Consider the following 15,663-nt stretch of genomic DNA (forward strand, 5'->3'; position numbering starts at 1 on the left):
ACCACCATTTGAGAAGCTGGAGGGCAGTGCACTCCACTCCCATGGAAATCTAACTCTTGGCATGGTCCCCTCTAAGAAGGTGGGGAGCACAGTATGTCAAAGCCACCCTTAGGTCAAAGGAAATGCAAGCACCATGCTAGCTTCTGTAGAAGGCACACCAAAGACCAGAACAGACATCAAGGGGGGGGGTCATCTCTTACCGCTGGTGCCCCTCCTCGATGCACTGTTGCATACTCAGCAGTGGCTCCTCCTGTTGGGGTGGAAAGAGACAGTGTCTCCAGCTGCTCCACCCCACTGAAGATGAATGCATGCCTGAAGAGGGCGCCCTTTTCATTTCGACATTGCCTCTACCCCCATCCCTACCTGTCGGCTCTTACTCTTAAGCGCACCTGCTAGACAGAAGCCTGACTTACACCACCAAGTAAAATTACATCACTACTACAAGCAACATCTGAGAAAGCTACCTATCTGCATCCAAGGAACAATGTAGACAACAAGAGCCATGGTATCCTGTAAGCACCCAGAAATATAGCCAACCAATCAATCACACACAATATACACCAGAGTCATACCCCTAAGGGATAAAAGAATAAAATGTCATGAAACCGCACCCAAATGATAGCAAATTTAAAAAAAAAAAAAAAAAAAAAAAAAAGGCATCAGCTCTCTCAGCTGAAAAGGAGCCAGCACAAGAACTCTGGCAATACAAAAAGCCAGGGTGTTTCATCACCTCCAAAGGATCCCACCAGCTTCTAAGCAATGGATCCCAACCAAAATGAAATGTCTGAAATGACAGATATAGAATTCAAAATATAGATGGCAAGAAAACTCAATGAGATCCAAGAGAAAGTTGAAACCCAACACAAAGAAGCCAGAAAAACCATCCAAGATTTGAAAGAAGACATAGCTATATTAAGAAAGAACCAAACAAAACTTCTGGAATTGAAAGACTCCCTACAGGAATTTCAAAATACAGTTGGAAGCCTTAACGACAGACTAGGCCAAGCAGAATAAAGAATTTCAGAGCTCAAAGACCACTCTTTTTACTCAACCCACACAAATTTTTAAGTATTCTTTTTAAATGAACAAAGCCTTCAAGAAATATGGGATTGCGTAAAGCAACCAAATCTATGACTTACTGGTATTCTTGAGAGAAAAGAAGAAAACGTAAGCAACGTGGAAAATATATCTGAGGGTATAAATCAGGAAAACTTCCCCAATCTTGCTAGAGAGATTGACAGGCAGATATAAGAAATCCAGAGAACTCTTACGAGATACTACACAAGAAAGTCATCTCCAAGGCACATAGTCACCAGACTATCCAAGGTCAAAGTGAAAGAAAAAAAAAATCTTAGAGGCAACTAGAGAAAAGGATTATATCAGTTCTAAAGGAAAACCCATCAGACTAACAGTGGACTTCTCAGCATAAACCTTACAAGCCAGAAGAGATTGAGGGCCCATTTTTAGCATTCTTAAAGAAAAAGAATGCCAGCTAAGAATTTTATATCCCACCAAAGTAAGCTTCGTAAACAAAAGAGAAATAAAGTCTTTCTCACACAAGCAATTGCTAAGGGAATTTGTCACCACCAGACTGGCCCTACAAGAGATGCTTAACAGAGTTCTAAACATGGAAACAAACGAACGAAATTTGCCTCCACAAAGGCACATGCAAGCACATAGCCCACAGACTCTATAAAGCAACTACACAATTGAAACTACAAAGCAACTACATGGCAATGCTATGACAGGAACAAAACCTCACATATCAACATTAACCTTGAAAGTAAACTGCCTATCAGGTGTGGCGGCTCACGCCTGTAATCCCAGCACTTTGAGAGGCCAAAGCGGGTAGATCACGAGATCAGGAGATTGAGACCATTCTGGCTAACACAGTGAAACTCCGTCTCTACTAAAAAAAAATACAAAAAATTAGCCGGGCGTGGTGGTGGGCGTCTGCAGTCGCAGCTACTCGGGAGGCTGAGGCAGGACAACGGCGTGAACCTGGGAGGCGGAGCTTGCAGTGAGCCCAGATCGCATCACTACACTCCAGCCTGGGTGACAGAGCAAGACTCAGTCTCAAAAAAAAAAAAAAAAAAAAAAAAAGAAGAAGAAGAAAAAAAAAGAAAGTAAACTGCCTAAACACTCCACTTAAAAGGCATAGAGTGGCAAATTAGATTTAAAAAAAAAACAAAACCCTTCCTTCTGCTGTCTTCAAGACACCCATCTCACATGCAATGACACCCACAGCCTTAAAGCAAAGGGATGGAGAAAGATCTATGATGCAAATGGAAAACAAAAAAAGAACAGAGGTCACGATTCTTCTATCACATAAAATCAATTTTAAACTAACAAGAGTAAAAAAGGACAAAAAAGGACATTACATAATGATAAAGGATTCAATTCAACAAGAAGACTTAACTATCCTGGTCCAGGCACGGTGCCTCACGCCTATAATCCCAGCACTTTGGGAGTCTGAGGCAGGTGGATTGCTTGAGGCCAGCCTGGCCAACATGGTGAAACCCCATCTCTACTAAAAAATACAAAAATTAGCCGGGTATAGTGGTGCACGCCTGTAATCCCACCTACTCAGAAGGCTGAGGCAGGAGAACTGCTTGAACCCAGGAGGTGGAGATAGCAGTGAGCCAAGATCACACCACCACACTCCAGCCTGGGCAACAGAGTGAGACTCCATCTCAGAAAAAAAAAAAAAAAAAAAAAGACTTAACTATCCTAAGTATATACTCACCCAACATTGGAGCACCCAGATTTATAAAACAATTACTTCCAGACCTAAGAAAAGATTTTGACAACCATATAATAATTTGTGTGACTTCAACACCCCACTGACAGAATTAGGTCAGGGAGGTAGGAAACTAACAGAGAAATTCCAGGCTTAAATTTGACACTTGGCCAATTAGATCTAATACATGTCTGCTGAACACTCCACCGAAATTATCACGGAATGTACATTCTTCTCTTCTGCACATGAGACATACTCTAAGATTGACCACGTGCTTGGTCATAGAGCAAGTCTCACAAAATTCTAAAAAATCAAAATTATACCAAGCATTTTCTCAGACCACAGTGGAATAAAAATAAAAATAAATATCCAGAGGACTCTCAAAACCACAAGAATATACAAAAACTAAACAACTTGCTCCTGAATGACTTTTTTATAAACAACAAAATTAAGGCAGAAATTTAAAAATTATCCGAAACAAAGAAAGTAGAGACACAACATACCAAAACCTCTGGGATGTGGCAAAAGCAGTATTAAATGCCTACATAAAGAAGATAGGAAGATCTTAAATCAAAAACTTAACCTTGCACCTAAAGGAAATAGAAAAACAAGAACAAACTACACCCAAAGCTAGCAGAAGAAAAGATAACCAAAATCAGAGCAAAATGAAATTGAGACCCCAGAAAACCATAGAAAGAAACAACAGAACCAAAAATTGGTAATTTGAAAGGATAAACAAGATTGATAGACTGCTAGCTAAAGTAACAAAAGAAAAAAGAGAAGATCCAAATAAGCACAATCAGAAATGACAAAGGAGACATCACAACTGATCTTACAGAAATACAAAAGGTTCTTAGAGACTACTATGAGCATCTTTGTGCACACAAACTAGAAAATCTAGAGGAAATGGATAAATTCCTGGAAACATACAGCATCCCAAGAGTGAAACAGGAAGAAACAGAATTCCTGAACAGGCCAATATCAAGTAATGCAATTAAATAATTAAAAACCTACCAAAAAAATGCCCTGGACCAGATGGATTCACAGCCAAATTCCACTAGATGTACAAAGAAGAGCTAGTACCAATCCCAATGAAACAATTCCCAAAAATTGAGGAGGAGGGACTCCTCCCTAACTCATTCTATGAAAACAGTATCACCCTGATACCAAAATGAAGATACAATAAAAAAAAACTATAGACCAATATTATTCCTGATGAACATAGACACAAAACTCCTCAACAAAATAATATCGTACTGAATTCAGCAACACATCAAAAAGCTAATTCACCACAATCAAGAGGGCTTTATTCATGGGATGCAAGAGTGGTACAACATATGCAGTCGATAAATGTGACTCAACACATAAACAGAATTAAAAACAAAAGCCATATGCTCATCTCAATAGATGCAGAAAAAGGTATTTAATATAATCCAAAATCCCTTCATGACAAAAAACCTGCAATACACTAGGCATCAAAGGAACATTCCTCAAAACAATAAGAGTCATCTCTGACAAACCCAAGTCAATGTTATACTGACTGGGCAAACGTTGGAAGCATTCCCCCTAAGAATTGGAGCAAGACAAGGATGTTCATTATCATCTCTCCTATTTAACATAATACTGGAAGTCCCAGCCAAAGCAATCAGGCAAGAAAAGGCATCCAAATAGGAAAAGAGGATGTCAAATTATTTATCTTCACTGACAATATGATTCTATACCCAGAAAACCCTAAAGATTCTACCAAAAGACTCCTAGACCTGATAAACTACTTCAGTAAAGTTTCAGGACACAAAATCAACATGGAAAAATCAGTAGCATTTCTATACACCAACGACATTCCAGCTAAGAGCCAAATCAGGAATACAATCCCATTTATAATAGTCACACATGCAAAAATACATCCAGCCAAGGAGTTGAAAGACCTCTACAAAGAGAACTACAAAATACTGATAAAAGAAATCAGATGACACAAACGAATGGAAAAAATATTCCGTACTCATGGATTAGAAGAATCAATATCATTAAAATGGCCATACTGCCCAAAGCAATCTATAGATTTAATGTCATTCCTATCAAATTACCAACGTGATTTTTCACAGAATTAGAAAAAACTATTCTAAAATTTATATGGGGCCAGGTGTTGTGGCTCATGCTTATAATCCCAACACTTTGGGAGGCTGGGGTGGGTGGATTGTTTGAGTCCAGGAATGTCAGGCCAGCCAGGGCAACATGGCGAAACCCCATCTCTACAAAAAAATACAAAAATTAGCTGGGCATGGTTGTGTGTACCTGTAGTCCCAGCTACTCAGGAGGCTGAGGTGCGAGGATCACTTGAGCCCGAGAGGTGGAGGTTGCAGTGAGCTAAAATTGTGCCACTGCCCTCCAGCCTGGGTGACAGAGCAACACCCTGTCTTAAAAATAAATAAATAAATGAATAAATTTAACTTAATTCATATGGAACCATAAAAGAAACAACCAAATACCACATGTTCTCACTTATAAGTGGAAGGTAAATATTAGATACACATGGACAGAGAGATGGGAACAGTAAAGTAGCCAAAGCAATCCTAAGTAAAAAGAGCAAAGGTGGAGGCATCACATTACCCAACTTGAAACTGTACGACAGTCTACAATAACCAAAATGGCACAGCACTGGTACAAAAATAGACACAGCCCAATGGAACAGAATAGAGACCACTGAAATAAAGCCACGTCTATAACCAATTGATCTTCAGCAAAATCGATTTTTTTTAGTGGGGAAAGGATAGCCTATTCAGTAAGTGGTGCTGGGGAAACTGGCTAACCATATGCAGAAGAATGAAACTGGACCCCTACCTCTCACCATAAATAAAAATTAACTCAAGATGGATTAAAGACGTAAATGTCTTATTCTAGAAGAAAACCTAGGAAATACTCTTCTGGACACTGACCTAGGCAAACAGTTTATGACTAAGTCCTCAAAAGCAAATGCAACAAAACAAAAAGTTGACTAGTAGGACCTAATTAAACTAAAGAACTTCTACACAGCAAAAACCAAAAACAAAAACAAAAAAACTATTAACAGAGTAGACATGCTACCAACTGGAGGAAAATATTTGCAAACTATGCATCCAATAAGGGTCTAATATCCAGAATCTATGAGAAACATAAGCAAATCAATAAGAAAAAGACAAATAGCTGCATTAAAAAGTTGGCAAAGGACATGATAGGACACTTCTCAAAAGAAGACAAACAAGTAGCCAACAAACATGTTTTTTAAATGCTCAACATTATTAATCATCAGAGAGATGCAAATAAAAACTACAATGAGATACCATCTCACACCAATCTGAATAGCTATTATTAAAAATTTTTTTAATAACAGATGTTGACAAGGTTGCAAAGAAAAACGAATGCTTTTACAATATTGGTGGGAATGTAAATTAGTTCAGCCTCTGTAGAAAGCAATTTGGAGATTTCTCAAAGAACTACAAATAGAATTACCCTTCAACCCAGCAATCCTACACTGGGTATATACCCAAAGGAAAATAAATCGTTCTGCCAAAAATACACCTTCACTTGTATGTTTATCACAGCACTATTCACAATAGCAAAGACATGGAAAGCCGGGTGCAGTGGCTCTTGCCTGTAATCCCAGCACTTTGGGAGGCCAAGGCAGGTGGATCTCCTGATGTCAAGAGTTCAAGGCCAGCCTGGCCAACACGATGAAACCCTGTCTCTACTAAAAATACAATATTTAGCCGGACATGATGGCAGATGCCTGTAATCCCAGCTTCTTGGGAGAGTGAGGCTGGAGAATTGCTTGAACCTGGGAGGCAGAGCTTGCAGTAAGCCGAGATCATGCCACTACATTCCAGCTTAGGGGAGAGAGCAAGACTTTGTCTCAAGGAAAAAAAAAAAAGACATGGAATCAACCCAGGTGCCCATCACCAGTATATAGGATAAAGAGAATATGGGGCCAGGCATGGTGGCTCACGCCTGTAATCCCACACTTTGGGTGGCCAAGGCAGGAGAATCTCTTGAGTCCAGAGACCAGCCTGGTCAACATAGCGATACCCCCATCTCTACAAAAAAATTTTAAAAGTAGCCAGGCATGGTGGTGCATGCCTGTAGTCCCAGCTACTCAGGAGGCTGAAGCAGGAGGATTGCTTGAGCCCAGGAGGTTGAGGATACAGAGACCCATGATTGCCATGATTGCACCACAACACTCCAGCCTGGGTGACAAAGCAAGGCCTTGTCAAAAAAAAAAAAAAAAAGTGGTACATATATGCCATGGAATACTACACAGTCACACAAAAAAAAGAATGAAATCACATCATTTGCAGCAACATGGATGCAGCTGGAGGCCATTATCATAAGTGAGTTAACGCAGAAACAAAAAAACAAATACCACATGTTCTCACTTATAAGTGGGAGCTAAACATTAGATACACATGGACAGAGAGATGGGAACAATAAGCATTGAGGAATCCAAAAGGGGAGAGGGAGGGAGGGGGAGAAGGGTTGATAAACTACCTGTTTGGCAATGGGATCATTAGAAGCCCAAATATCAGCATTATTCACTATACCCATGTAACAAACCTGTACACGTACCCCTTGAGTTTAAAATTTAAAAATTTTTAAACAGGTCATAACTAGTTCATGTATTCAACAAACATTTATTGAGCTCCTACCTGTTCCAATCTGTGTCATGTTCTCTGAACCCCTAGCTGATGAAGACTTTGTTTTGGCACTCAAGGAGCTCATGGGCCAGAGAACTGTTCCCATTGCAGATATATACAGAGTACCCAAGAGACAACATGATCATCATCCTAGTCTCAGGCCTCCAGGAGAGGTCTCTGTGCCCCAGGCCAACAGCTCTTTTGGGCTTGAGCGTATGTGCAGACCACCAAAGAAAAATTTTCTTGTGATATCCTTGTCCACAGAATGGGGGAAGGGAAAGAGAAGTATATTTGTTTGTTCTCACACTGCTGTAAAGACAAACCTGAGACTGGATAATTTATAAAGAAAATAGGTGTAATCAGCTCACAGTTCTGTGGGATGTACAGGCTTCTGCTTCTGGGAAGGCCTCAGGAAACTTACAGTCATGACAGAAGGAGTATGAGAAGCAAGCACATATTCATATGGCCGGCAGGAAAGAAACAGAGTAAAGCGGGAAGTGCTACACACTCTCAAATAACCAGATCTCATGAGAAATCAATCGCTATCACAAGAACAGCAAGGGAAAAATCTGCCCCATGATCACCCCCTACTAGATCCCTACCCCAACATCGGGGATTACAATTCAACAAGAGATTTGGGTGACAATACAGAGCCAAACCATATAAAGAGATTGCAAGGGCTTTGGGACTAGACCTCCAGTGAGGCTAATTGTTGAGAAGGAACAATACTCAATCCAGCTCTGTTCAGCACATCATTATTGTAGTCTAGCATCTCTTCCTGTCTTCTCTTCCAACCCAGATAGTGCTGGGCCAAACTAGATTTTTTTTTTTTCCAGATTTCAACCTGACCATATCACTCCCTCTGGTGGACAGTTGTTGATTCTTTTTACCCAGCATCCATTTCTTCATCTTCTTAACCTTTCATTGTTTCTCCTTCATCACCTTTTTTGTCTCAAATACTCTCTCCCAAAAGATGCATTCTAGAAGTGAAGAAAACTAAAAGAGGCATTCTAGAAGTGAAGAAAACTAGGGGGCACCTGGATTTGAACCAGGGACCTCTTGATCTGCAGTCAAATGCTCTACCACTGAGCTATACCCCCTGTTGCCATTATAATTTCTATTAATATTATTTCAGCTTTGGAATCATGGTGTATTAACATGATGGTAAGTGGCAGAGATTAAATTTCAGCTGATAGAAAATAAAAGATAATATAAATATCAGACAAGAAGCTGACTTCCAGGAACTCAAATGTTCTCAGGACTCTCTCCCTGTAGCTTTATTCTTTGGTTCCCTCTTAAGTTAGCTTTAATGTCTCAAACTCATCTCTCCACGCAGCTGAGACCCTGCCTCCAACATTTGTAGGTTCACAGCTCCACACTTACCAGAGAGAAAAAGACTTGAGTCTAAAAAATTCTAGAGAAGGCCAGGTGCGGTGGCTCACGCCTGTAATCCCAGCACTTTGGGAGGCCGAGGCAGGCTGATCACGAGGTCAGGAGATCCAGACTATCCTCGCTAACACGGTGAAACCCCGTCTCTACTAAAAATACAAAAAATTAGCCGGGCGTGGTGGCGGCACCTGTAGTCCCAGCTACTTGGGAGGCTGAGGCAGGAGAATGGCGGGAACCCGGGAGGCGGAGCTTGCAGTGAGCCGAGATCGCGCCACTGCACTCCAGCCTGGGCGACAGAGCGAGACTCTGCCTCAAAAAAAGAAAAAAAAAGAAAAAATTTTAGAGAAATTCTAGAGAAGGACTCTGGTTGGTTTGGCTTGAGTTCTGTGCCTATCCATGACCAGCCACTGCCACCAGGGGTTAAGGTACGTGAGTGGTATAACCATTTCAGGAGTAAGGTCTTCTAAGAGTATACCTGCTTACACTCAGAATATAGTCTATAGTATGAGGAGAAAAGTGATTCTCTAAAAGAAGTCAGGAGTAGCCAGGACATGGCCATGGGGGACCATCACTGCAGCCCTAGGGGTTTCTCAGCCTTCTCAGTAGAGTGGAATATATTAAGAAAGACTAGCAACCTACTGCCTCTGCTAAACAGAGCCATGGGAAGCCCTGCACAGCCAGATTCCTTGATGAGTTTCATGCTTTAATTCAACGAGCACTAGTAGGTGCCTCCTGTGTCCAAGATTCTAACAACCACACAATTCCTGGTCTCAGGAGCTAAAAGTTTAATGGAAATGCCTGTCATGGCAATGCATGATAATAGCTCTTGGAATACAGAGGAGATGGTATAAATTACACACCTGTCCGAAACTAGGGTAATGGCACGTTCCCTATTCAAAATGGTCCTTGCATTTTGAAGGACTTACTTAATAAACAAGGGAGGTGGGAAGGAATTCCATGTGAAAATGGCGGCAAGAGCAATGGATTCAGGTGCAGGCTTGACAAGAAAGTTCGAGGATGGTCATGGCGCAGTGTTGGGTGAGACGATGGGGGAGGATCCTGGAGAGGCATCGAGGCCCAAGGGCTACAGTACAGCAGGACCTCCTTGCAGAATTAATAATCAACATGGGCCCTGAGTGTGACCCCAGTGGAGAAAAGGGCCCATAAGACCTGCTGATGTGTTGGGGCCGCAGCTTAGGGCACTGGACTGTAGGTCAAGAAGTTGGGGTTCAAATCCAGGTGCCTTCTCCCTATTCTGGCTTTCGCACATGAATATCTTCCCATATTTTTCATATTATAGCCCACTTAAGAAACGAACTCTGGTATTCAGGGGTGGTCTTCACTGTGCGTGTTCACCAAGAGACGAGGTCCCTGCTTTGGGTTGAGTGGGTTGCCTAAAAAGATATGTTGAAGCCCTAAACTCTGGTACCTGTGAATGGGACCTTATTTGGAAACAGGGTCTTTGCAGATATAATGAGCTCAAGATGAGGTCATTAGGGTGGGCCCTTATCCAATATCACTGGTGCCCCTGTAAGAAGAGGAAAGGAGACAGACACAAACACCGAAAGAATGTCACGGGAAGATGGAGGCAGAGACTGGAGCGAGTATCTGTAAAAGCCAAAGCACCAAGGAGCGAGGCCACACCAGAAGCCCGGAGGAGGCAAGGAAGAGCTCTAGCCAGCGTCACCAAGGAAGCAGGCCTGACTGGTACCTCCACTTCTGACTTCTGGTCTCCAGAACTGTCCAAGAATAAACTGCTGTTGTTTCAAGCCACCCCATTTGTAATACCCTGTATGGCAGCCCTAGGGAATGAATACAGTCCCCATGCAGAGGGTTCCTTGGTCCCTACATCCAGGGCAGAGACTGCAGAGAAAAGAGTGAAGCTGCCCGACTGGGCCTGATCACCTCCAGGCTGTGAAATTCCAGCTTCTCCAGCCTAGCTGGCCTGCGCAGATGTGGGGGTCCCTGGGATTGCTAGGGCTGCAGCCTCTCTGGCCAGGAAATAAATAGCTTTCCTGGAGACCTTGGCTCCCCAAGAAAGAGGGAGGGCTAAGTAAGGGAAGGGAAGGAAATAGCCCAGATCAGGAGAAAATAAGTGGACCTCCCTGCACGTGGCGAAGTAGAGAACTGTTAGGAATGCTCGGTGAAGGCTGAGACGCACACACCACACAAAACGCCATTCCTTACTTATGAAGCCAGGAGGCTGGCCCAGACCCTCATAGGTCCTGTTCACCGCCTCTCACCTGCAGAAAGCAAGTGAGGAGAAGGCCACAGTGCTCTGGGAGCAGGACGGAAAGGGCTGCTCTGCAGCCAGGTGGGAGTCCTTTGGTCCTCTTTCCTGATGGTCCAGCTGGAGCTGTGAGTGTGGCCGCCTCCTTGAGTGCTAACTGAGTCCTCTTTTCTCTTGAACCTGCCTAGGACTGTTTTACCATTTGTTAAATGGGGATGTAAAAGCCCTACAGCGGGGCATGGTGGTTCACACCTGTAATTCCAGCACTTTGGGAGGCTGAGGCTGGAGGATTGCTTGAGCTCAGGAGTTTGAAACCAGCCTGGGCAACATGGCAAGACCCCAACTCTACAAAAAAAATTTTTTTAGATTAGCCGAGTGTGGTGGCACGTGCCTACGGTCCCGGCTACTTGGGAGGCTGAGGAGGGAGGATTGCTCGAGCCTGGGAGGTTGAGGCTGCAGGGACCCATCGTCACACCACTGCAGTCCAGCCTGGGCAACAGAACGAGATCCTATCTCAAAAAGAATAAAACAGAAGGTCCTGCAATTGTGAGGATTAAATGAGAACCTTCTTTTTTTTTTAACTTTTAGGTTCAGCGGTACATGTGCATGTTTGTTATATGGGTAAATTGTGTATCGTGGGCATTGGATGCACAGATTATCTTGTCACCAAATAATAAGCATAGTACTCAATAGGTAGTTTTCTGATCCTCACCCTCCTCCCTCCCTCCACCCTCCAGTAGGCCCTGGTATCTGTTGTTCCCTTCTTTGTATCCATGTGAAGATGTTTAGCTCCCACTTCTAAGTGAGAATATCCAGTATTTGGTTTTCTGTTCCTTTGTTAGTTCACTTAGGAGAATGGTCTTCAGCCCCATCCATGGTGCCGCAAAGGACATGATCTCATTCTTTTTTATGGCTGTGTAGTATTCTAGGGTATACGTGTACCGTATTTTCTTTATCCAGTCTAAATGAGAACCTCTGCAGCAGGCATCAGCAAGCCATGACCTGTCACAGGGTACAGCTCCACAGGCTAAGAACGGATTTCACCCTTCTCAGTGGTTTGACTGGGGGGATGGGAAATGGGACCTCATGGGACTTGGGGAAAAGTAAATGAGACAATTGGTTTTTTGTTTTTTTTTTTTTAATGGCACAGAGTAAGTGTTCAATAAATATTTGCTGTTGCTTTAAAAAATAGTTTGTGGCATGCAAGAATTATATGAAAATCAAATTTCAGTGTCCATAAATAAAGTTTCCTTGGAATACAGCCGCTCTGGTTCATTTCTTCAATGTCTGTGGCTGCTTTCCTGTTAAGAAGGCAGAGCTGAGTGGTTACAACAGAGACTATTTTGCCTATAGAATAACAAACATGTACAATCTGGCCCTTTTCAGAACAAGAGTCTGACTCCAGGCTTACAGCCTTAGGGTGGTGCCTGACCCATAGCAAAAGTTTCATAAACGATGGCTAGTGGTGTTATTGCAGCAGAGAGTAAGCACGGCTCACCGGAGAGCCTAGAGTTCCCTGCCTCCCATTCCCGTTTCCCTGACTTTCCGGCCTCATTCACAACAGCTGCAACCCCAGCTCCCTCTCCTCCCCCAGCCTCATTCTCCAAGACCTCCAGGTAAACTCCTTTAAGATGCTAAAAACTACAAAGTCTGATAGCACACTAGGGATTCAGGGTGTGTGGGGAACAGACAGGTTTCTGCGCTGTTGGTAGGAGTGTACACTGATACACCTCTAAGGAGGTATCTGGCAAGAACTCTTGAAATGCTAAAAGCACATAACTTTGACCCAGGAATTAGGCTTCTAGAAACTAAGAGGTCTGTGAACACAATTGTGAAATGATGTCTGTGCGAGGTAATTCCATAGCCACATCATTGTTAATTATAAAACATTAGAAGCAACCTAATTGTCCATCATCTGGGGACGATTAAATAAATTATATACAGCTGTACAACTGACTGCTAGGCACGCTTACAAATGGAGATGCTCTTTATCCACTGATATGGAAAGATTGCCAAGAAGAAACAGAAAAGCGAGCAAGGACAATGGGTTTCTGCATAGCCTGCTACTGTTCGTAGACGAGAAGAAACGGAGAGATGACATATTTGCATGTATGGCATGAAAAAGCTCTCGAAAGATGTACAAGAAACTGGGAACATCCGTTGCTTGCAAGGAGGGGACATGGGTGGCTGGAGACAGGAGTGAGAGGAGATACCATTGTTTCTGTGCCACTGGAATTTTGAACCATGTAAATATATTATTGCGTCAATATTTTCTTAACTTTCTAAAATGGAAGAGAGTGTAACTAGAACAAAACCTCACCGGAGCCTTCTCCTCTGCCCCCTTCCCATCGGGCCTCTATGTTCTCACACAAACATGTACCTTTTTTCCTAACAAAAGGTATATATAAAAGTTATTAAAACATCCACAATACTTTTTTAAAATATTAGGAGTGGCCAAACACGGTGGCTCATGCCTGTAATCCCAGCACTTTGGGAGGCCAAGGCGGGCGGATCACCTGAGGTCAGGAGTTCAAGACCAGCCTGGCCAACGTGGTGAACCTCTGTCTCTACAAAAATATAAAAATTAGCCGGGCATGATGGCAGGTGCCTGTAATCCTAGCAACTCGGGAGGCTGAGGTGGGAGAATCACTTGAACCCAGGAGGCGGAGTTAGCAGTGAGCCAAGATGGCACCACTGCACTCCAGCCTGAGTGACAGAGTGAGACTTTGTCACAAAAAAAAAAGGAGTAATATGATTCCCAAACCCAGTTATCTGTATATTATTAAAAAATACAAATTAAAAAGGACACAGGCTTGCGATGTCCAGGCACCCTAAGTTAAATTTCCTGAAACACTGGCTCTAGCATGAGTGTAGGGATTTGTTTCTCACAGGCATCCCGCTGGTCTGAGCCTTGGGGACCTTGCCTTACTTGCCTTGTAGCCCCATCACCTAACACATAGCACATGACTTGGGTTCAGTAAATATTTCTGGAATGATAAAGGCCAATCCAAGCCCCTGGAGGGATGCCTTCTCCAGCCAGCAAACAGAGTTAACACCTCCTGGGGCCCACAGCCTTCAGGAAACCCCCAGGAGCACCCACAGAGAGAAGAATCCTGTGAGGTGGTGCCGGCAGCCTCCACCCAGCCCAAAGGAAGCTGCAGCTGGTTCACCCCGTCCTATGAGCTGTTCACTCTCCATACCATCAGCAATTGACCCACCATGAATCCATTCAGGCTGCCATAACAAGATGCTACAGACTGGGTGGCTTCAACAACAGACTGATTTTCTCACAGTCCTGGAGGCTGGAGGCCCAAGATCAAGGTGTCGGTGGTGCTGGTTTCTCCTGAGGCCTGTCTGTGGCGTTCAGGTGGTCACCTTCTCGCTGTGTCCTCAAACGCCTTTCCTTTATGTGTGCCTATCCTGGTGTCTCTTCCCCTTCTCATAAGGATGCCAGTCCTCTTAGATGGGGACCCCACCCTAACAGCTTCTTTTTAGCTTCATCACCTCTCTAAAGACCTCATCTTCAAATACGGTTACATTATGAGGTACTGAGGTTTGGGACCTCAATGTATAAATTTGTGGGGGAGGCAGGGCGGTGGCTCACACCTGTAATCCCAGCACTTTGGGAGGCTGAGACAGGGCAGATCACTTGAGGTCAGGAGTGCGAGACCAGCTTGGCCAACACAGTGAAACCCCGTCTCTACTAAAAATGCAAAAATTAGCTGGGCATGGTGGCACCCACCTGTAGTCTCAGCTACTGGGGAGGCTGAGGCAGGAGAATCACTTCAGCCCAGGAGGCAGAGGTTGCGGTGAGTCGAGATTGTGCCGTTGTACTCCAGCCTGGGCGACAGAGCAAGACTCCATCTCAAAAAAAAAATGGGGGGAGGGGGAAATAATTCAACCCATAACACACACAGCATGAATCTGCTCATGCTGTCACCTTCCAGAAACTTTTCTTGGTTAGTGTTACGGACTGAATGTGTCCTCCAAAATTCATATGGTGAAGCCCTAATCCCCAAGGTGATGGTGTTTGAAGGTGGGGTTTTTGGGAGGTAATCAGGTGTAGATGAGGTCATGAGGGTGGGGCCCCAGGGTGGGATTAGTACCCTTACATGAAGAGAGACCACATCTCCACATCTCTCTCTCTCTCTCTCTCCCTCCTTTTCTCTTGCTCTCTCTCCCTCTCTCCCCAACATGTTGAGGATGTCTGCAAGCCAGAAGAAAAGCCCTAAGGAGAGCCAGGAAGGAACCTGCTCACATCTTGATCTTGGACTTGCAGCCTCCAGAACTGTGAGAAATAAATTTCTGTTATTCAAGCCGCCCAGTCCATGGTATTTTGTTTTAGCAGCCCAGGCTGACCAATACCATCAACACAGTACTTTTTGTTGTTGTTTTGTTTTTGTTTCTGCTTGTTTGTTATCTAGCACTAACATTTTAAGATGACAAATCTGGTAAAATGGGATTTTCCACATTTTCAATCCTCTCCAACCCTTTTCAAAAGCAGTTTTGGCAATGTTGTATTTATTATATTGACTCGGTCGTGCTGCTTCTGGGAATCTATTTTAAAGAAATAAACACCCAGGAAAAATAATAAACCTAAGAAGATTATCACTGTATTATTTTTAATTTAAAATTAGAAA

The 15,663-nt window shown here is 43.3% G+C and overlaps 1 non-coding gene across 1 annotated transcript; it reads right to left on the minus strand.

Annotated features, from left to right (window-relative positions):
* Positions 1-8,432: 8,432 nt before the first annotated feature.
* On the minus strand, positions 8,433-8,504 carry TRNAC-GCA. Its single transcript has one exon. It is a non-coding gene; the product is annotated as a tRNA-Cys (tRNA).
* Positions 8,505-15,663: the final 7,159 nt, after the last annotated feature.

The sequence above is a fragment of the Papio anubis genome, chromosome 4 (assembly GCF_008728515.1).
Source record: "Papio anubis isolate 15944 chromosome 4, Panubis1.0, whole genome shotgun sequence".
Lineage (NCBI taxonomy): Eukaryota > Metazoa > Chordata > Mammalia > Primates > Cercopithecidae > Papio > Papio anubis.